Genomic DNA, 24,417 nt, shown 5'->3' on the forward strand with positions numbered 1-24,417 from the left:
CAGTATTTAGGACTATGTACACAATGACATTAATGATTTTGATCTTTTTCATTTTATAATATTTGTCTCATAATTTTTTCTTCATTCGAATATTGTCATATATATGTTGTGACCGACTGTTGCATATTGTTAGATTAAAGTTGAAATTGTTGCATGGTTAAAGCACCTTCCCTCTTGAGCAAGTCTTGAGTCTTGATGACAGTAGAATGGACAAAATTTATAAAGTCAATGAAGTGTAGAAGGGGAGCTAATATCGGCCGCCCGTCTTCAAAAGGTATCAGCCAGCTTGGTCTGTGAGAGGGAAGGAAGGCATCTTTTGTTGTGTTTGGAGGAGGAAAAAAGGTGGAGGGGGAGGGAGGACATTTTCATCCAAATGGGACCCACTGTTTGCCCTGCCTTTTGCTCTCCGTGCAAATATTGGCACAGACGAAGCATGATTTCCCCAGAATGGAGGGATGAGATGAGTGGAATCGTCTGCCTAACCACCAAGGACCAGGTGTGATAGGGGCTGCAAGCCATGCCATCCCCCCCCCCCCCCCAAGACGTTCCCCATAGCTGAGAGCTGCAGCAGTGGTCATGGGAACAGGCTTTGGTGATGAGGAAATTTTACTGTCATCAAGATTCTTTAGTCATGGGAAAATTTGAAAGACAAAGAAAGAAAGGACATTACCATGGTATGTTGCAAAGGCAGATTTATTGTGGGAAAATTATAAAGTCAAAGGAACAATTAAAAGGACATTTATGTCACAAGAACAGATTTATCCCCAAAGGGGGGGGGGGCAAATAAGGATACAGGGCATTCTGAATGCTTGTAATCTTCTACAGTAAGTATTTTAAAGACATTTATGTTTTAAAGACAGGTTTATTGTGGTCAAATTTGAAAGTTAAAGGAATATAATAAGACATTTATATTACAAGAACAGATTCATCCCCAAGGGGGGGGGGGGGGGATAAGGATACAGTGCATTCTGAATGCTTGTAATCTTCTACAGTGAGTATTTAAAAGACATTTATGTCCCAAAGACAGGTTTATTGTGGACAAATTTGAAAGTCAAAGGAATATAATAAGACATTTGTATTACAAGAACAGATTCATCCCCAAGGGGGGGGGGGGGGGGGCAAATAAGGATACAGGGCATTCTGAATGCTTGTAATCTTTTACAGTGAGTATTTAAAAGACATTTATGTTCCAAAGACAGGTTTATTGTGGACAAATTTGAAAGTCAAAGGAATATAATAAGACATTTGTATTACAAGAACAGATTCATCCCCAAGGGGGGGGGGGGGGGGGGCAAATAAGGATACAGGGCATTCTGAATGCATGTAATCTTTTACAGTGAGTATTTAAAAGACATTTATGTTCCAAAGACAGGTTTATTGTGGACAAATTTGAAAGTCAAAGGAATATAATAAGGCATTCATATTACAAGAACAGATTCATTTCCTCTTTCCCTCCTAAGATTTTGAATGGGGTGGGAGAGGGGCAAATTAGGATGTAGTCCATTCTGAATGCTTAAATTCTTCTGCTGTGAGTATTGAATGAGTAGTGAGATAAGATATAGCTCTCGCTGCTTTGGGATGAGGCTGATGATTATCTCGTTGAGGATGGACTGATTTTGCTATAACACACATTTCCCATAGACACCTGCCCAAGTATTCTCGGGACTCGTCTTCAACGGGTTAAAGATGCAGTCATATCTTCTCTGGAAGACCCGATGAATGCCAGCTGCATTAATTTTACAGGTGAGAAGACCTGTTGTAGTAGTAGCCTTGATAAAAAATCATGGGCGTACATACTCGAGCAGGATTCGAACCTACGACCTCCTGATCACCAGACAGGCGTCATCTCCACTAGACCACCGAGCTTTCGCCCGACAGCAAGTGTTGGTTCTAATCCTGTAGCATGCAGCGGGTACTGCTGTATTATTCAAATTCATGAAATTCTTCGATCGAGATGTTTTCATTGCAATTGATTGACAAAATTGCCCTACATCGACGTAAATAAGCACTGAATTGATCAGTGTTTTAGTAGTAGCCATGATAAAAGATCATGGGCATACATACTCGAGCAGGATTCAAAACTATGACCTCCTGATCACCGGACATGCTAGAGGATTAGAACCAACACTTGCTGTCGGGCAAAAGCTCGGTGGTCTAATGGAGATGACGCCTGTCCGGTGATCAGGAGGCCGTAGGTTCGAATCCTGCTCGAGTATGTATGCCCATGACTTTTTATCATGGCTACTACTAAAACACTGAGCAATTCAGTGCTTATTCACGTCGATGTAGGGCAATTTGTCAATCAATTGCAATGAAAACATCTCGATGGAAGAATTTCTTGAATTTGAATGTTTTTCCTCCAAAAATAAGCCTTTTCAACCCAAAGAATACTGCAGTGCTGTGTACAAGTCTGGCATTCCTGCATGAGGAGGGGGATGATGCAGGAGTGGTCGTAGGTAGCTGAATTTGTATTCACTTGGAGTACACGGATAGAAAACTTACTTGGGCACAAGTGTTTTGCCACTGCATGAATCTGTGCAGATTGAGCAGCGAGTGACCTCAAAACATCGCGGTGAGCCTGACATCGGCGCGGTCATACCCCAACGTCAGGACAAAAGGAGTGCGGATAATGGAGTGGTTCTGCGCTCCGCCGGACACGTCTTGAAACGTGTGAACCGTGCGTGGGTGGATTACATGCCGAACATGATGGCGGAGGTGTGATAGTGTGCTGTGGACGCGTGTCTCATTAAACTTACATATGGAAGCTTCTATTCCCACTTTTTTTTCCAGCCTGTAAGCTGCCGAGGTGACTTCTATTCTTCAGAATAAGCTCCATCACTGGGGGAAAATGAGATGAGAGAGAGACTGTGAGAGGACTGAAAAAGGGAAGGAAACAAGGGAAGAGAGATGTGGTTCAAACAGGAATCAAAAGTTCTGCAAATGGAAGAGGTGAGAGATAGATAGATAGAGAGAGAGAGAAAGAAAGATAGAGATTTATGCATATATAGAGGGGAGAGATAGAGAGATAGATAGATACAGAGAGAGGTAGTGAGTAAATGATAGAAAGATATATATATATATAGAGAGAGAGAGAGAAATAGATAGAGATAGAGAGAAATACAGAGAAAGAGAGAAACAGAGGTATAGAGATAGATAGAGAGAAAGATAAATAGAGAGATCAGCAGAAAGAAAGAATGTAAATATAAATCAGTGGGATGCCTTACAATGAAAGAGAGAAGAAAAAGAAAAAAGTAATAAAAAAGGATGAAGTTGTGTATTAAGCAAAGCATTTAGGAAGTAAGAAGAAATTTGCTAGTCTTATGTTGAAAGTTTTTTGTTGGGACAAGCTTTATGCTGAAAGTTAGCTAAACAAAAAAGGAAAAAGAACAAAACATGATAGCCCCCAACGCTATGGTCATAGTATAGGTCTCCAGATGGCATTGTGAAAACATTAACAATTACTGTTTGTATGTGTGATGATTTCAGCAATAAGTGTCTTTTGGCTTTCAAATTAATGTGCCTATTGTAATTTACCTTTGCTTGGCCTATGCACATAGTTGTATGTTGCCATATAGTGCTGGCTTTTTAGTTCTGTACATGCACCTGCACTCAATAGAGTAGTATTTATAAATAGGGCTTTTATGTGACAGAAAATAGTACTGTAAAAGTGGATATTTTTGCGCAACTAATTTTTCGCGCTCGGCGGGGTTAGAAGAGTTTCTCGTGTTTTAAATTCCACGGAATCAAAACGTCAACTACTGGAACATATGGCAAGCAAAAATATTCATGTGCTTTTATTTTCGCGCTAGTTTCTGGTTGCGCGAAATGCGCGAAAATTTCAACATCGCGAAAATTTCCACTTTTACAGTAGTCATTATATTGACAAATAATAGTAGTCATTGATTTGGATTAGCCATATGAAACATGGGTCTGCGGTATTAGTAACCTGTTATCTTTTAAAGGAGACCTCTGGATGATTTTCAAATTTTTATATTTGAACATATATAAATTAGTTATACTGGGTACAGAGTTTCAGGATTTATAATGAGTGGGATGAAAAATATTAATGTTTTGGAAGTTTATAACAAATTGCAATGAACAAGGATGCTGACATGGCAGCCTCACCATAAGAATGCATGAGATGTGGCTCAAAGAAGCAGCACAAAAGAAGAAGGCATGCAAAGATTACACACAGGTAAACTTGCAAGCATGCGGTATTGTAATGGAATTACACTGCTACATTTCTGAGATATGTGAGGCTCCTATGTCATCATCTTTGTTCAGTGTAATTTGTTTAAGGTTTTTGAAAGTACTGTTTCTCTGCTCAAGAACCACAATAAATTCTACAAATCAATACATGAAGCTGTTGATTTATGTACTACCTGATGTGAAATTATGAAAATCGTCCGGAATGCCCCTTTAAGATTCTTTGCGCAGAAGTCACCAGGTTTGCACTGCCAATGGCTGAATCAACATCCATTGTTGGTTGAATTGAAGAGACTTGCTGATTTGGAGAGTTCAGGGTATACGACCATGGGTGAATTTGCAATAATTTTCTGTGGAATTTGCAACACATGGGGCAAGTGATCACATAATTGTCAGGTCCATTCACACACAAGAGTTGTCAGTTTTTACCAAAAAAAAAAGGGAAAAATTTATTTCAATCGCCACCACTTATAGGTAGTCCTCCCCCCCCCTCCTCCCCCAATAAAAAATAATTTGGATGGAAGCAAAAACACTCAAAATCTCAACCAAACTGCGCATACCTAATGAATGACCAGAGCTTGGCCGTGGGCACCATGAGTGTGTGGATAGAGTGTGCCATTTGCACCATGGAATCTATCAAAAATAAAATTCAAAGAAAATTATGTTTTTGCCATAAACACATGCTGCACATTGCAAATTATTGCAAGGATTTTTAAAAAGAAGACCTCTGTTTGTTTTGTTTGAGCACCACAGAATCAATTGCACATTTGTTTTGGGAATGCAATGTTACTTAAAGGTTTATTGCTCAAATACAGGAGATTATGTTACAGAATCAAACTCAAATTACTAGAAGTGCTTTTATACTTGGTTCTACAGAAAACCCAAAGCATTACAATGTGGTTCATTTGTATGCAAAATACTTTATATTTTCTGTAAGATATAAAATGAAATCATAACATTTTAGCCAATTTTGTCAATATTCAAAGCAAACAAAGAAAGTAGACGAATATATGTCTGAAAAAACTAAAGGTTTTGTATCTAATATCAATTGGAATCATATCTATAATTATTATATATAGACATTCTGTAATTGTACCTTTCAAATAAATTTCATCCTTCTTCATTGACCAAGCAAACAAAAAATTACCATCATACAATGCTTGACAGGTTTTTAGAACTTCTTTGAGCCTGATATGAACTCAGAAAGGGGCTCTGATTTTGTCTAGATTAAAGTTGCACATGTGCTAGACACCTTGTCAGCTGTCTTGTAACTACTGCATAATCTTTTTTTTTACCCTGTGCAGCATGTGGGTAATGGCAAAACTCCTGTATGCTGAGCCTAGTATGCTGTAGCGCTCTGTGATGGATTATAAGAGTGTATAGGAGTAGAAAGAGTTAAGTGCTGACGGATGTATCTAAGGGGGGAAAATTTGAGCTGAGAGACGACGTACCATGGCACAATAGGCCAACCATCCTTCCTCTTTTCCGGGAGCTACGTTTCTTTGTCATGAGATGATTGGATTTGGAAAGGAGAAAAAATGGCTCTGAGATTGAGCCAATTTGGTGGGGAAATAGCCTAAAATGCACATTTTTCCTGCCTGATGTTTATAATTCTGTCTCAACTGTCAACAGCCCCTCCTTCTTTATATGTATGTATATGTATATATGTTGGTTACAAATGATGCATATAATATAATGAGCATCACCATCTGTAATTTCATTGTGCCGAAACTTGACTCCTGGCTGTGTCTGTCTCTTGTACTTCACAGACAATAAATCTTTCTCCATTTTATTCTTTAATCTTTTTTTCTAAGCTATCCGAGCACTATACTAGCCGCTTTTATCCCATTGAGGATGAGCTGAGTTTGTTCTAACACACGTTTCTCAAAGACACCTGCCTGTGTATTCTTGGGACTAGTCTTCAATGCATTTAAAAAAAAATGCCTGTATCTTTGCTTTAAAAACCTCTTTTTAGAGACTACAATATGAGCTTTTTAATTAAGGCAAACACCTCAATTGACCCATTCAGTTGGTGAAAACAAATTCTTTGCAGGCTTTGCAACCAATTTACCAGGCAATGGATTAACTTAGAATTCAAAGGAATCCCACCTGTTACTCCATAGACTGCGTTATGGGGAAGGGGGGGGGGGGAGGAATAAATGATCAATTTTTCCTATGTAAAGAATGAGATGTTAATTCTTTATCTTCTCATGCCATCTACACGCACATGTAGGAATACATTTGCGCCATGATGAATGCGTGCTGTTGCTTTCCTGCAACGTGTCTGAGAGAATAACATTCTGGCTTTGGAGAACGAGAAGGGGTCCGGCAGTGACCTACTCCCGAGCTCTGTCGCCATGGCAATGGAACATGAGCCCTTAGTGGTGCAAGGGTGGTCAGGTAGCCGTGTTGATACAGCTGAGCTTGTGTGCGTAAGGATTCATAATGGGACGACCCTCAGGTGAGAATGACATGCTGACGAACTAGATGGTTTATCGGCCGTTTGCAATTTCATAAGGATGGACAAACTAGAAAAAACAAACTACGACAACAACAGATGATACAAAGACCAAGAAGAAGAAGGTATGGTTTGGGTGGTGGGGGAGGGGGGGGGGAGGAAGATATGTAATGGAAAGGGCCGTCACGCTCGTGTTTTGGTTTCATTACCACTGGCTGATCTTGTCAGCTCGTCTGCGATCGCTATTCCCGGAATCTCGTAAATTTGCGCGCCCCGCCGCTCCGGCGGATACTCATGGGCTGGTATCAGTAATGCTGACAGTGTTTTAATATATCAGGTAGAAAGCAAATTAGGGGTTTTCCTGTCTTATTGCGAGAGAGAAAGAGTTGAAGGAGAGGGAAAGAAACGTGGAAAGAAGAGGGTGAATTTCCTACCGGGCATCCATGGGTAACAGATGCCTCAGATAGGAGGATGTAATAAACAAATGCATTTATGACTAGAGAACTCTGGGAGCTGTGGATGAAAACAGATCATGCTTTGTTGTACAATTCAACTATCTCAAGCCTTTTCCTAAACATGTGTTAGAAGATTGCCCCTCCCCCCCCCAAAAAAAAGGGGGTCATCCCACTAGACCGACACCCACGAGTCGTACAGCCCACGAATTCAACATTGAAAACAGGTCCATGAGTCATACAGCTCACGAGTCATACAGCCCATGAGTTCGACACTAGGTAAAAACAGCCCACGAGTTCGACAGATACAACACGGCGCGTAATGTGTCGGTCTCATGGGCCTTGTTGGCTTAGTGTCGAACTCATGGGCTGTATGACTTGTGAGCTGTATGACTCGTGGGATGTATGACTGGTCGGCTGTATGACTCGTGGGTGTCGGTCTCGTGACGTGCACCCAAAAAAAATGGGGGGGGGGCACAGACTGAAAAATCCCAGATACCATCATGGTTGTGTGTATAGAGAAACCAAGAGTAAGTCTTTTGTTCAGCATTTCATTCAGATTTACCTTGTAGGACAAACTTCATGTACCTCACAAAAGATAATAGTGAGCTTTAGATTTGCTACGCGGACATTTACAACAATGACTGCATTGGCCGTTCTCCTCTCTCCCTGCGTCATGTTGAAAAGTAGCTTTAGATTATGTGACGACACAACCTATCAAAAGTAAAATGGCGCCCCCGTAGAATCATTACATCAAGTAGCTCTCTGCGTCATGAATTGAGCGGACGTAAAAATGGCCCAGAATGCGCAGTCAAAACTCAGACGACGCAAGATACGGATAGATCGATTTTGATAAGCAATTTTGTGCATGCGCTGGAGATGTCTTTTTCCTCTGAACGTCCACGTCGCAAAAATCTCAAGCTCCCATCATCGAAAACAACCAACCTTGCGATGTGAACATGGTCAGATCTTGCATGTACAAAGATCTGTGCTCCCCTTTCGTGGTCACTAACTGCAACTTTGCGGTATTGGGTAGCCTGCTGCAGCTGCTGTGGCTGGCTTGCAGGTGTTTAGAAGGTAACCCTAGGATTTGAAGGATGTGGGCATATTAGATGTTTCACATGAATAGGAGCCACTAATCTTTTGATAGACAAACTCCTTCATTTCCATTTACCTTTGCACAGTACAAGGACCGAGTTGAAGCTAGCGATGTAATGAAATCATTCATTTGCCGTGCAGTTCATGTGCCCTTTTTTGTCCAATGTCGACAGTTGTGCATAACAGGGAAGGCCCTCTTGTGCATAATTTGGGGATGCAGTACTCAGGAGCATATCATGGTAAGATGTAGACAAATATAGGTTTGTAGAAAGTTCAGAGATTCAGTTCAATTTCATTTCTATTCATTTCATTTCTATCTTTCACATAATGTAATTGAAAAAAATCACAAATGATCTTGAGAACGGACAAGTTGAGTGAACTATGAAAGTAAGAGGTAATTACAAATGTATGTATTAAAAAGAATATGTATATTTTTACAAACCAACTTTCACATGTTATATTAACCATGCTCTGAGAAAAGAAAAAAAAAGAGGGGTTCATTGAAAAGCAGATGTGAAAATTTTTTCTTTTATAAAGGTTAACAAAATATCATACGAGCCAATGGCCCTGTCTTACGGTGATATATTACTTTCCTAAAGAAAGAAGGATAAACAATACAGGGTGTAAAATAGAAGGCAGTGTGTGATGATTCTCTCATAAAGTTGTTGGCATAAGCTCACTCTCTCCACACATGCACACACACACACACACACACACAAACACACACTCACACACACACACACACACACACACACACACACACACACACTCACACACACACACACACACACACACACAAACACACACTCACACACACACACACACAAACACACACTCTCACACACACACACACACACACACACAAACACACACACACACACACACACACACACACACACACACACAAACAGACAGACACAGACACAGTATTCCAATGAATTCCACAAGGCGCAACAGCACGCAAAGGAAATCACGCACACGAGCCCACCACTTCCGCGAGAACGGACTTCAAACAGTGACCCGCGATGATGCAGTAACAGTGGCCCGTCGACCCTTGAACATTCCGCCGAGGCTGGAGCCTGATATTAAAAACACGTGCTGCAGGTGATAAGGCTTCCAGATAACCTGAATACTCCGCATCCACAGCTGCCTGAGATCCTCTTCTCTGTGGCCCTGTAGGAGCACACAGGATCACTTCTTCTTCTTCTTCAGTGATGTCATCTTTTGGATTCCTTATCCAAGGGCGGATCCAGGAATTCCGTAAAGAGGGGGTGTCTTTACAAAATTAAAGGGGGGCGCACGCGCCCCTCCCCCATTTTTTTCTTTTCATTTCTTTTGTTTTAACAAAAGATAAAGGAGGCGCGCGCCCGGTCCACTCCCCCCTGGATCTGCCACTGTCATCTACAATGCCTATCTGCAGGGGTGTATCTGGCTTTTTGCTAAGGAGGAGGGGGGAGGGGTAGCGGTTGAGCCACTGAGGATGCAGAGCATCGTCCACGAGCTGAGAAGCGGAGAAGTCCTAACCATGTAGTGGCGACTTAAGTGTCTGAGGCTGAGCCTGAGACAGAGTGCTATGTAAAGGACATGCTGTGTGGGTCTGGACACATGACGCCGTTTTTCTATGCACATCACATTTTCACTTGGCAGCCCAAGGGGGGGTGGGGGGGAGGGTTAATTCCCTAAACTAAACTCCCTAACCCCTCCCCTATAGATCTGCTACTGATCTGACTGCTCACAGCTCCCTACTTGCCAACTCTACCACTTTTGGTGGTTTGAGAGACTTCAGTCCCTACCGACTTTTTTGTTGTTGTATATCTACCCTTTTTCGCTAACCTATTATCCAACCAATGATTGAGTGAATTACCAAAGATGAAAATGCAAATCCATGCTCCCCCGTGCTGAATATCAGTACTCTCATTTAAGAAAGCAAGCTAGCTAGCATATAGTGGCTGCAACAGCATAGGTGCCTGTGTTTGTATACCAATAAATGAAAGGCAATTATGTACTATGTATATCCTGAATTGAGGGCATGTTGATTTATTTCATGTCTTACATTGATGTAATAAAGAAGTCTAAATTCCTCTAGCAGTCTCATCGATTGATCATTAAACTTGAACCTCTGTGTAGCCTGGAGTGAAGCCATTTTACTTCTCAAATTTCAAATCCTCCAAGCTAGACCCTCCCTTGCTAAGTCACTTTGATCCCTCAAAGCCTGGCTTCTACCATTTCTCATATCAAGATGTTTTCAAGTATATAGATCTAGATGTCAGATTTGTGATTCCTTGCACTTGCCATTTTTGTGCTCAGGAACAGTGTGAAATTTTAATGTTTTACCTTCCATAATTGTAACAACTTTTTGATTTTACACCCTCTGTTTACCAGTTGCCAATATCAAGGACCAGGTAAATAATGTGCCATCAGTCAGTGCTTAGTTAATTGTGAGAATATTTAGGAGCTGTGCACTATTACTGCATATCTCAGGTATGAGGAGGATGTTCATGTGATGTTTATTTTTTTTTTTACAGTACAAATACCCTTCTGGTCCTTACTTGCAGGAGGCAAAGATCATTGAGTGTTCTGATCACCAACCTACATTCCCCAAGTCCTCCCTACCCATTACTCACGGAATAATTTAAGTAGAGTATCTCCACTTCAACGTAAGGCTTAAGTTTGATTTATAGTCGTTAGACCAAGAGGTCTTGCCTAGTTTCATTACTAAATGAATCCTGTATGGAGTAGTACACACATAGATAAATCTCCCCTTTCTCTTTCTCACTTTATCTCTTCCTTTTTCTCTTTCTGTTTCTTAAATGCTAATCCCTCTGAACAAAACTTGATAAAGGATGATATACCAGTTGATAGAAATCCTCAGGGATTACCTTTGCCAAAGAGGATTGTTGTTTGTGTGTCTGTTGCTTTGTTTGTCTGTTTGATTGGTTTTTCTTTTGAAATCTGTTAGCATTAGCACTCAGAAATGTATGAACAGATTATGAAGAAAATTCTGGGTTGGGTCAGTGGCAGTAAGAGGAAGAGGTGATAAGTTTTTGGTGGTAATTATCCAGATCATGATCCGGATCTGAGATATTGTTTCAAAAAGGATGCATGCACATTTCTGTGTCCTTAGTTACCTTTTGGCTTTGATGGGCTGTGGTTCTCTCAGTTTTTCTAGTTTTACCATTTACTGCCCATTAACCCACTGCACATTTAGTCCTTTCTTTCTTTCATTCTTTTGTGATGTAAAGTGGTACTCTGTCAGAGACAAGCAAACATTGTTTCTGCCCAGGTTTATTGGTTATCTGAGGAGGATGTTGTCTAACATTTGGTGAAGATAAACACATCTTGTATAACCCATATTTTGATACCCACAGCCATAAAAAGTTTTACGACTCAAATTTATAGACTTTACAGACTTTTGTCTCGTCGGATATTCTGAATGGCATATATTGTCACTGTCCAAAATCTGTCCCAGAGAGAAAATGAATGTCTTGATTTGTCTATGTCATATCGTAGAAATATTTGTTGTGAAAACTTTTCTTACACGGCACAGACAAACATCATAATAGAATTTGCCAATGCTCTTAAGGATTTATTGATATGCTAACAAGTTAAAGTCTTATAAAAACAGCTTATTTTTTTTTTGTAAAATGTTATTGATCTCTTCAATTACACAGTAATTGGGATCATAGCTTCCTCAAATAATCACTTTATGTACATTACTTTCTTGAAGTATCTTTATGCTCAATCATCACCAAATTAGGAAAGTGAATCTGGTTATGTGATAACCTCCTGCATACTTGCAAATATTTCATAACAAATTAGCAACGCCCAAGTCTCGATCGCTTCAAGTAGATGTTAGCGATCTGCATTGGCGTCACAAGTTTGTTACATTCAGATTCACTGCATGTCTAGACATCTTGATATGATTATCCCAAATTGACTCTTTATGAGGCGTTATAAGGTTCTGCTCTGCACTGTGCTGTATAAACCCTTTAGTCTTGTTAGCAACATGTTTGTGTGCAATGTCAGTAGCATACTTATAAGATTACTGAAAAAAAATAGCATCCTGCTTCAGCCGAAAAAATGGAGGAGAAGGATGCCCTTATTTTATCTCATTGTTACTGCCTGACACATTTTCTAGAACAATTGGCCAAACTATTTTTCAAACTGGCTGGCATATCTTTGTTTTTTAAGTAGGCCCCACAAATGGAAATGTTGATGCAGGAGTTGAAATATAATGCAATCTTCTTGAATGTGAAGTGCAATTATCTCAGAAGAAGTCAGATTTTGTGAAAAAAAATTCTTTGTCTTTCTATTATCCTAAACAATTTTTCCAATAAAAAGAAATATACAATGAAAGTATAAATAAAAAAAACTGTAGGTTATATTACAAAAGTTCACTTTACGTGCACTTTTCCTCCTTTTATGGCCTCCAACTTCATGCATACAGTGGACTGCCAAGTATAAGTAACTAGCAAGTACCATTTTGAGGTAAAGGTGTTTTTTTTTAACCCTTTCAGCATCCAGGGGTTGTTTTTAATGTCAACATGCAAAAATTGAAGAAAATAGAAAGTACTATACCATATTTTAATTGGTTCCGACAAATTTGTGCATTTCTGAAATATTAACTTGCAGAAAAGGGTGCCTATTATGACATTAACCAAGCAAAGGAATGTATCTACTAGTTTTCAAGGGTACACCCATAACCACACACACATACACATGCATTCACACACAAGCATGGGCAGATGCTGACAGTTCAGGTCTGAAGGGGTTAAAGCTAGTCAAGCAACCTTCTTAGCATGTAAAGAGTTACCCCATTCAATACAGGAAAGGGATGAAATGTGTTTGAAGTCAGTGGAGAATTATCTTTACTGGAAGCAGCAGTTTACGTACCCAAGGAAAATTTATCAAATAAAAAATGCATCTTGACTTTGTTGCTGGCAATTTAATGTATTGTTACGCACTGAACAATAGGGGTTGTGACCCGTGCATCGATCGGTACAAGTCCTCTTGCTGGAGAACATATTGGATCATGATATTTGCTGTCCTTCTGAAAAATGTTCTTATTTACCAAATTTATAAAATTGTTTGCATTTTTCTTCCCTGACACAGCTCTGTTTTTTTTTTTTCAATTACAAGTTGAAATACCTTCTTCTGAGTCAGGGAGGCAGTATTTATGTTTGCAGTAAGTATCCGTTTATGCAAAGTACCGAGCATAATGCATGTCCCACTTTTGCCCGTCGTGCTCTGCCATGATTTGCATGCCTCTCCCCCTCCACGCACACCCCTGGTTGATGCATGGCTATGACATTTAGACGCAGCATTTCGTGTTTTTCTTCGTTTATCACTACCAGGGTGCCGGAGGCCCTCGCCAGAGCGGAGTGATGAACCAGTTCTGAAAAGCGAGATTTCGGCGGAAGGGACCAGCCAGGCTGGCAAGAGGATACATTCATCACCGCTCGCCAAGATACGATGTGAGTCTCTCCCTCTCACACACACACACACACACACACACACACACACACACACACACTCATAAACACGCGTATGTGTGAGTCTGTTCGTGTATGTGTTTGTTCCTTCTCTGAAGAGAGAAGGAAATACCGTTGACTTGTTTCTTTCACTCTCGTGTCCATTACGACATACAATATGCATTACCCGACTCTTGTATATTTTACTCTGTAGTGTGTATGACGTAAATCCAACTCAAGTGGAAAAATCACAAGATGACAAAATTTATATTTTTCTTTGTAATTGGTTTAGCTTTTCCATGAAAAAAAGATGAGAGATAATTTCTCTATTATGTAGTGATGGCATAGAAAGCATGGTCTTTATATGAGAAGTAAATTGTGCTCAAATACTTCTCTTTGGCATGAAATGTAGATAACAGAAGAATGAAAAATTCTTCTTTTCTTTAACCAGTTGAGGACTGACTGCTTTTGCTACAGCATGCATTTCCCATAGACACCTGCCCGAGTATACTCGGGACTCATCTTCAACGGGTTAGTCATTTCCAGTCTGCTGATGTACATACAAAATTAGCGTGGTACATATTAAGTAGCCTATTTTGTTAACTATACGTCACTTTGAGAAAATAAGAAAGAGGAAGGGTTCGATAAAGAAAGACAAATAGTCAGACAGAATGACCAAAAGACAGACAGACAGACAGACAGTCAGACGGCCTGGCAGAGAACTAGACAAGCCAGCTGTTAAATACCATTATGAAACAAATATGTTGCCTTGCGTGTACTAGAGTCTACCGGTCGTCGTTGATTCGTGGATGGATTGTGATATATCCACAAAGAGAAGTGAAATAATGTTCCGTTGTATAGAACATGATGTTCAGCGGTAAAGGGCAGTAACTCATCCAGGGCTTATCTTAATCGAATTCAGATTTTCTCCTCTCGCTGAGAATGTTTGCTTTTCTACGAGCTCTGACATTTTGGGGGAGGTTACTTCATTGTGTATTCTGCTAGATTCTGATCTCCGCTTTCAAAAGCTTCTAATACTTTTTTTTTAATGCTGTTCGTGCACATTTAGGGATTCTGTTTAGTATGCATGGTATCGTACATGGATTTTTACTGAGAACCTCAAAGTGTATTCATTTCTTATTCCACAATCATGAAGATGTACACATTTAAAATATGAATGTTGTCGTCTTTGTTTGATATAGATCTTAACTTTTTTTTGAAAAAGGCTTGTGATACCTAGCTCATTACTGACTGGTTGTAAATCTGTGAGTACATTTCCCAAGAAATGCATGATGTTGCTATACTATCTACAAGTGTTGGGGAGGATTATTCTCTACCAGCAACAACAAATAAAGGGGTTTTTTATGAAAGTCGTGTTGTTCTCTTGGAGTTTAGCACTTAAGCATGATGTGCTTAACAAAAATGCGCTCTGTGACTGGAATGTGTTAACCTTATCTTCAATTCTTAATGTGCTTTCAGTGCTGATTGACAGAGAAAACTCCATAGCCTTGTACACAGGTCAAAGTCCATGGTACATTAAAGGTATTTTCTACCATTTGCAGATGGAACAAAACCTCAGCTTTAATGCTTCAAAATAATTCTAAAATGTGAGTTAGGGATAGAAACAACCAACGTAAACTTCTGAATCAGTATAATCATTGTTAAATATTGATATATATATATATGTATATACAAAATGTGAACAATCGTTATAATAATGTTTCAAGACTAAACGGTCTACAGCTGTGGTTTAGTGGGAAAAATACTGATATCTCCTTATATTTTAGTAGTATATTACAAAATTTTTGTATGGTAGGATGTTTTGTGACACAACTGGCTGACACATATCACTATGTATCACTGCTCCCAATGACAAACACTACCTTTAAAGGCTAAACATGTGATCCTTAAACCTCCAAAAACATTACACAGAACCCAGCAAGTTTCCATGTGCAGTGGGTTGATTAACCTTTTCTGTGCCAGGGACTTTGGACAGTGCGTACAATGTTATGGGGGTTTCTTTGCCATTTGGCAGTCAAAAGCATGCAGAGGGTTAACAAAATGAAAGAAGAAGATACAGAATGAGGTTCTAGGAAAAAATCAACCAATATGAACTTAGTCTGATCTTGAGTGATGGTTGAGAAAAATCTTGATCATCCCACCTTAAATTCCCTGCCACGTGGTAAGAGGTCGACATGAGAGGTGTAATGTTTATAAATCAGGGTGGATCCAGGAATTTCATAAAGTAGGGGCACCTTTACAAAATTAAAAGGGGACGCACACGCCCCCCCATTTTTTTTCTTTGTATTTCTTTTGTTTTAACAAAAAATAAAGAGAAGGCACGCGCCTGGTGCGCCCATGCCTGGATCCGCGACTGTACATTAGGCCTTTGTCCTTTCTGCACCATGTGTAATATTACTAAATGACCAGATATTGATTCACAAATAAGACACATTTTCCCCTTTTCCACCAACAAGTACAACATTGCCCAACATGGTGATAAGAGGTCAGTTCATCTTCACATGATCCTGTTGATCTATGCATTTCATTGCATGTGTATCATTGTCTTCCTTTTTTTATGTGGATATTTTGAAGCAAAACAAAGCCTTGTTTTAAACCTTATCTGTTTTACCAAAGTTTTCGAATGCACTCAAATGATGAATTCTTTTTGTGCAATTCTGTGTATGTGTAGATGTATGCTCTTGTGTTTGAAAAGAATATCATTTAATGTGTGTAAATGAAAGCATTATATTAATTGAACTTGATAAAACAAAACAATTCAATTCAATAGTTTATTGATTTCCATCAAAGAAAAAAAATGATTCAGAGCGGTACAAGTTGTCAATTTGACTTTCAGTGAACATCAAACACAATTAAAAGTATATGCACGAATGATATAATAATTATAACAACCTTCTTACTTGTGAAAAAATGTTATACTGGGTGATTAGATAGCATATCATAGGATGTGCCATTCATGGTGTTGTGATTTGCTTAGATTATGTGTGATAGAATGAATGTAGTTAGTACTTGAATATTACAATGTGTCAAGTGTGTGTAGCAAGGTTATAGAGTGGTAAAGAACCATGGTTTCATCATTCGCTATAGACAGACATTACTTGTGGGTGTTAAGTGATCTCTTTCAAGCTAAAAAAAAAGAGAGAAAAACTAACTAGAGGCCTGTATAGATAATCTTGAGGTTGAGCTTAAAAGGGATAGAAATATGTGATCAGGTGTCATCGTGACGCGGCAGAATTTTGCTCCAGTGCCTGTCGGGGGGGGGGGGGGGGGGGGGGGAAGGGGTGCAGATGTTTTGTGGTAGGCAAGATTTGGGATTGATAGACCAAGTATAGATGGATTCATGTGCAAGAATGTGATTTATGGTACAGCATGACGTACTTTGCGGCAGTCTCCAAAGTGGCCCAGGCAGTGACGTGAAATAAGAGGATATGGGGAGTGAGTGGGTGGCGTGCGTTACACTCAGAGATTTTCTTGACCGCAGCTCCAGGCTCCCAATAAAAACGATGGAGGAGGTGTCTCTGTAGAGAAGAAGTGACGTTTGGGAGATGCTGATCGAATGCAACATGCTTCAGAAGGGCCACTTAGCAGGCTCCAAAATAACAGGACTTCATGCATCCCCACAACAGGTTACAGGCCCTCATCCATTGTGATGTCATTGATGCCACAAGATCATCCATTGTGATGTCATGTTGCCACAAGATGAGATATCAGCATGATCGAAAGCTCCTTAGATAACTTCCTCACTTTAAAGGACAAGTCCACCTTCATATACATGTGAATTGAGAGAATGAAGCAATATTAATAGAATACATCATTGAAAGTTTGAGGAAAATCGAACAATCCGTTCAAAAGTTTTGAATTTTTAAAGTTTCAGTCCCTCCATCACTAGATGAGAAGACTACTACAGCTTGTGATGTCACATGTGTACAACGATATAAAGAAACTATAAAGAAAATGTAACATACAAATGTATATTCACCTTTATTGCATAATAAGAGACCCCTCGACTTGCCTCTTTTCGAAGGCAGGGGGAATAATATTAACTGTAGTATACATTGATCAGTGACAAAAAGATGTCAAAATGTCAAATGTTCATAACTTTTGAACGGATTGTCCAATTTTCCTCAAACTTTCACTGATGTGTTCTACTAATATTGCTGCAGTCTTTCAATCCACATGTATGTGAAGGTGAACTTGTCCTTTAAGAGGAATGTGGGGAAAAAATTGGCCTTGAAAAGAATATGATATGATATTTTTCCAAAAAAAAATTCAATATGATGTTTTTCAAAAAGATTATCATTTCTTCATTTTCAAATTGTGCTATAGCAAATCCAAGAGTTCGTTTAGAATAAAAATGAACATGGTTTTAGTTTTATAGCTGCACTTTGAGTGAGCAATGTTCAGTGAAAGAGTGATACAAAGTGGCAGAAATGCCATGTTTTGTTATTTCCCACACCAAACCCGATCATAACTTGTGGCCGATGATAATAATTTTTTGTTTGTTTGTTTGTTTGTTTGTTTGCATTTATTCTGTTTCTCAAGTCAAAACAAAATACAATTCCATTGTTGTAAAGAAATAAGCACAACATAGCTACATTACATTGGAGCAAAACAAAGTATAATCTCAAGTAATACTTGCTAAAGCAATTCTTATGCTTTTAGCTATATGAGATTCAAACATGAATATTTCTATTTGCAGAGCATATTCTTCAACTTCTTGTGTAAAGGACACCTGTGGTAAAGGGTTTGGTGATCACTTAATCTTAACGTGTACCAATATCCCGAGTGTTATGTTTGCTATAGAATATACTTGAAACATGCCCTCTGCAATATATTCTAAATTTTTGTCACTTCAGTTTTTAATTATGGGAGTTTAAATGTAAATTTTTAAAGAATATACAAAAATGAAAACTACTTGTTAGAATAGTCAATCACCTGATTCTTTCAATGGAGGGATCGCGCTTTCGATATATTATTTTTTTTTTCTTCTTCCAAATACGTCTTGAACGATAGTGATATGCAATGCATGCATGTACCTCAGTCGATACCTCACTAACTGATGGACATGAAATTTTGATATTATTTGTTAAAACGTATGGGTACCACTAGAACACACACGCACATCAGTACTGGCGCTTACAGAGCAGAACCTAAATGCATGGAGCGCAAGTGCCAAATTGTTATGGAGATATGATCTGATTTATCGAAATATGTATATTTTCAGGGGCTATCACAGGTGAATTATTTTTTCTAATGTGTGTATTTTAGCTGTACTACACAAATGTGATTTCCAGGATATTGGTACACTCTAAAGCTCAAGCAGAAGACAGTGAGCTCCATGCAACGGCTAAGCAGATATCAGCCAAACTTTAGAAAAGATTATCCAAAACCATATGAGTAATAAAGCTCTTAAAATGCTGATAATCACTTGCAGGGATCTTCCTAGATTGAGGTTTTTTTTTTCTTTCTTTCTTTTTAAGGGGAACAGAAAGTCATCTTGTTATGTTTTTTGTCTTCCTATTTCATTTCATCAATCCATAGTCAGAGGTGCTACAGGCAAGTTTATGCAACATGTATTGGAAGCAGTCTCGGTAGGCAAAGAACATGAGTTCAGGTATGTTTTTGAAGGCAAATACCCTGTGGCATAAAGTTAGAAATGAATAAGAAAAAAGACGACAGAGGGGAATTTATTTATCTATTTATTTATTTATCTATTTATCTATTTATTTATTTATTTATTTATTTATCTATCTATCTATCTATCTATCTATCTATCTATCTATCTATCTATCTATCTATCTATCTATCTATCTATTTGTTTATTTGTTTTGTTCCAGTAGGGTAGCTCTGTCAGTGGCTAAACACTGTTATTCTCAGAGGCCCTACACATAGAATACCGTACATCACGAAGTAGACACATAAAAAAAAAACCAACATAATATACAATTACGGTACACTTACAGCTGTACAACATGGCCAGATAGTTGAGTATTGCGGAGGTTTATACCCCAATTCCTATTCTTCAGGATTTTTCTTTTTTTTGAAATAAGATTTTAATCATGTTTTGCAATTATCCTTCAGATTTACCTGCGCTTGTAGGAATGTATGCCTACAGAGTGCTAAATTGTAAACAGTACACATTTGAAGCACGGTTTAAAAATTTATACACAGTACTACTGGGATCATGATGCAGTTGGTGCAATATTTTTTCATTATCTTGCGAGCTTATTTTCCTGTCGAGACTTGTTCCCCTTCTCTCTCTGAATTCTCACATGAAGGTTACGACTCCATTATTGATAACCGGGGAGTTTGTAAAGCCATGCATATTATGACGCTCCTCAGCTTCACATCAAGTTTATTGGCTCTCTTGCCCAAATTGAACACAACAGTGTTGATTTTTTTCCCCATCTCTTTGGTTATATTGCTAAAATGATCTGTTAGTGTTATTTTACTGGCAGAGTGAAACACACTTAATGCCAATGTCAATTTAAATGTAATGGCTATGACCACCACATCTTGTCAGCCATAAACAGTCTGCTTAACCTGTTGAAGACTAGTCCCGAGTACTCTTGGGCTGGGGTTAATGGGAATTGTGTGTTACAGGAAAATCAGTCCGTCTTCAATGGGTTAAAGTACCAATTTGCCCTTTTGTAGTCTTTTATGTTCTTTATTTTTCTGTCAAGGGTTTTTTTTAATGACCCAACGTAGGCTTGTAGTGCATGGAAGTAGAAGAAAAATCTTTCCCTCAAAACTGCTATCCTGCTCAGCACCGGCCATGATGTGGATTAAACAATTTTTGTAGATGGCAAATCGTTAAAAATCAGTTCAATTTCGCCGAGGTGCCGGCCGACTCCTTATACTGTATCCCACTGATTCCCCCATTCCCCCATTCCCCCACCCCCACCCATCCCCCCACTTGATAAGTCTGGCGCAGTCTCTCCTACTTGCTAACCCAATACGTCTGGCTGCCGTATGATCTATCCTCACATATTGGACTGTCACAACAGTTTTATCAAGCCCCACGCAAGAGACTGTGGATGCGTTTGTCCCTAACCAATCTGCAAGTCACCTTACAAGTGATTTGCTTTATATATTTTTTTTCTCCGTTTGATGCTAGAAATCAGATGGTGATTTTGTTGAGAGTAATCAAATGCTCTGTACCAGCGAAACCATTTTTTCCCCTCTAGTCTTTCTTACGGGCTATTGTGTACCTGATCAATCACTGGTTTGTACCAATCATGTGAGTAATTCAGTTCGTTTGCCCAGAACATGGCGTGTCGTCAGACTTGTTAAAAGAGATAAAAAGCACGTGATGGGGAACCAAGACAAGAATGATTGTGCATGTTTGCAGTCAGATTACTTCATTGTTGTTTATTGCTCGTGGTGCACACACTTTACATCTTGTTGGAAGACCATGTTTTGGAGGGTTTTTTTCCCCACCGACCACATTTCTGGTCTTCTTCATAGTAGGAACGCTATTGAGACTTCTTTGTCGCATTCAGTTGTCGGCAAAGACATTCCCTCCCTTGGTAATTCTATACTGCCTTAACTGTTCAGAATGAATGCATGTTTTTATCAAGAGCCATGCAAAACAGTCAAACAAGGCAGAAATGCAAAACTCACAGTAAATCCAGATGCTGGAAAGAAGGGGAAAAAATGAATCATGGAGCAGAACAGACAGCATCCAACATCTGGTGGTATTGGGTGGACAATGTCAAGAATTGATGTATGTAATTTGTTAGGTTTTAAATATTCCAATCTACACATTTCCTCTCTCCCCATTGGACTCTCAATGGGGTAGCTGCTTCCACCTTACACCTCCTTCTTGCGTGAAAAAACCATTTAAGTATGTACATGTATGATTGAGTGCACCGTGTAAGTCTGATATTCTTGCGCAGACAGATCAATTCTGTGACGTTAGCATTTGCGCCGCTCTGACACGCTTCTGCATCCCCCCGCCCCACCCCACCTCCCGCCGGCAGGGGCGTATCGCCGATCCCAGCCGCGAGTTCTGGTTTCCAGAAATTGGGAGGCAGAAATTTTTCTGCTGGCTATGATTGGCAATAAAGGGAAAAAGCCTCAGTTGGCAAATCAAATCAAACGGGAGGATTGAATTATACAACAACATTGCTGCAATACACGATCGTCCTGGGGAATGAAAAAGAATAGGAGTAGTCGAGGGATGATTCCTTCTGGGCATTTTGGTAATATTTTTTACGTAGTTGGTATAGGTTTATTTTTTTTCCACTTGTTGTTGTCTTAGGAATTTGATAATTCAGCAGAACAAAAACAAAGGGAGGTTTTGAAATTGATTGTGTTAAAAGAAAGCATAGATGGAAAATTAAAAGATATAAAACAAAAATATCTTTCAAACACCAATTTCACAGTTTCCTAATGACATTCAGACAGTAGTGATTCTGTGTATCAATTTTGGTTGGTGTATTTTTTTCCATGGTCTTTATAGTGCTGGAATGAGATTTGTCCAAACTAGTAAAGCTATTCCGTATGAAGCTCATTCTGTCTGTGAATCAGGATGAAAACTTTTCCCTGTCAGACATCAACATCAGGAAATTGTCAATTTTTGCATTAATTTGGAGCTCCAAGCTCTGTGGAAATGAAGTATTTCATGTTCATTTGTTCGGTTTTTCAAAAAGAAATGAGATTGTTAACATCCCATCAAATTTCGTATCAACATCTTTTCAGACAAACATGGATAGTTCTTTGCAAAACTGAACTGTATAGCACAAGCCATTACAATTCTTTCTACAGAAGAGAAAAATTCTATTAGTACAGGGGAATGACTTTTCTACGAATCCAGCATATGGTATCTTAAAGTGATTGTCATTCCAACATTTAAAATATTTGAGAACAATATTTGAAAGACGATGTGTTTTAACAATAAAGCAGGCCACAGGAAATCTCTTTGGCAAGCGTTCCCACAGATTGTGGCCAATCTTTCGATAACTTCCAAGAAGAAGTAATTCTGCAAAAGATTGAAAGATAGTTCTCCTGGTTCAGTAAGAAATGGGTAAAGGTAGTTGCAATACTCTGTGAAGAAGATACCGAGTGATATGACCCATTAGTGATGCATGTCTTTTTTTCTTTTTAACCCATGTAGGATGAGTACCAAGTATACCCAGCACTCAGGGAAGTGTCTATGGGAAATGCATGTTGTAGCAAAATCAGTCCGTCTTTAATGGGCTAATAGTCAGCTGATCTTTGTGTAAAGAGAATAAATCTAAGATTTCCAAAATCCTACTGCCCCTTGCAAGTATTAACCCATTGAGGACGGACTGATTTTTCTACAAAATGCATTTCCATAGACGCTTGCGCGAGTCTACTCTAGACTTGTCCTCAACGGGTTTATCTGCCACTTGCAGAGACTCTCCAACTTCATGTGTTATCTTTTTTCCCCTCCAAATAGCCTGTTTCCATGCATATAAATCATAGATTGTAGAGATGGTGGGAGTAACAGGTTTAATGAGCTCAGAATGTTTTAGTAACATCCTTTCCTGGTCATAGTTCATTATTTCCAAGGTTTCCTGTTCTGAGGGTCATTTTTCCAAAGGTTCATTATTTCAAGGGTGTGTTATATCCGGAAATGAAATAAGGTGTGTTAGTCCAAAAGCAAAATGAGGTCCGTAGTTCCGAGGGTTCGTTAGTATGTACCTTTTTCCATCTTCAGATTCACAAACCTTATTTCATTGTCAGATTAACAAACCTTCAGAAATACAAACCTCTAAGATATTGACACAGATGTTTAGAATAATGAATCTAATTTCATTTTCTGATAACCTAACCGTTGAATTAATATTAGTTACCCCCTGCTTGTTCACGAAAAACGGGCAAATAATTACGGTCTGGTGCCATATTTCATGAGGCCGGAGGATATGGCACCAGACCGTAGATATTTCCCGTATTTTGTAAGAACAAGCAGGGGGTAACGATTTTATCTTTTTAAGTGTAGATCTACATGAATTCTGTAGTGTAATCTCATTGGTAAAGTTACACAGGCAATCCGGGATTTCACTAACCTTCTTTTCGCTGATTTCCTCTCGTGAATGATGTTGAAATCACCGGCTGTCAGCCATGTTGATTTGCGAGCTGATTATGCGCGCATACGTACACGTGCAGCTAGCTGTGTAATATCATGATGTCATATCACGGAATACGGAAAATATTCAGTGGCGGATTTAAATATTCAGTGGTTGGTCTGAGTAACACAGGTAATACAGGATTTTATCAATTACGTGATTGACCAATGAGATTACAGAATTCACGATCACTAAAAGATAATGAACATTACCCCCTTTCCTCAGTTAATCATAGTTTAATTAATGAAGACTGATTTGACATGGAACACTAAGAGCCAGTGCTAGAATGGAAAAAAGAAATTAAACAAATAATGAGCAAAGTAAAGAAACAAAGAAAAACCGAGATCTGAAGAAAGACAATAAATGTAAAAGACGCTGTTGAAATACTGAAAACACTAAAAAAAGACAGTCTTTTAAATTTTTTTTTGAATTTTGGTTCATCACAGCTGTTTATCACACAGCTTTGTTTGACACGACAATACTGCAAAATCCCCAAACTAAAACAAAAACAAAAAAACAGAAAACAAACACATGAAAGGAAACAAAACAAAGCAAAGAAATTGGCAAATTCTGGGGGGAAAAAAAGGAAATGGGCAAAGGGCATCGTTATACACTCT

At 38.9% G+C, this 24,417-nt stretch overlaps 1 long non-coding RNA gene and 1 other non-coding gene across 2 annotated transcripts in view; one reads left to right on the forward strand and one right to left on the reverse strand.

Annotated features, from left to right (window-relative positions):
• Positions 1 to 24,417, forward strand: part of LOC139734538 (uncharacterized) — a 233,042-nt gene that overhangs the window by 83,633 nt on the left and 124,992 nt on the right. The window contains exon 3 of the long non-coding RNA XR_011711166.1: positions 13,569 to 13,688. This is a non-coding gene — a long non-coding RNA (uncharacterized lncRNA). The remainder of the gene's footprint in view (positions 1 to 13,568; positions 13,689 to 24,417) is intronic.
• Trnat-ggu (transfer RNA threonine (anticodon GGU)) lies at positions 1,794 to 1,866 on the reverse strand. The gene has a single exon. It is a non-coding gene; the product is annotated as a tRNA-Thr (tRNA).

The sequence above is a fragment of the Diadema antillarum genome, unplaced genomic scaffold (assembly GCF_040938485.1).
Source record: "Diadema antillarum isolate AM-2024a unplaced genomic scaffold, OU_Dant_1.0 seq00000532_RagTag, whole genome shotgun sequence".
Taxonomy (NCBI): Eukaryota; Metazoa; Echinodermata; class Echinoidea; order Diadematoida; family Diadematidae; genus Diadema; species Diadema antillarum.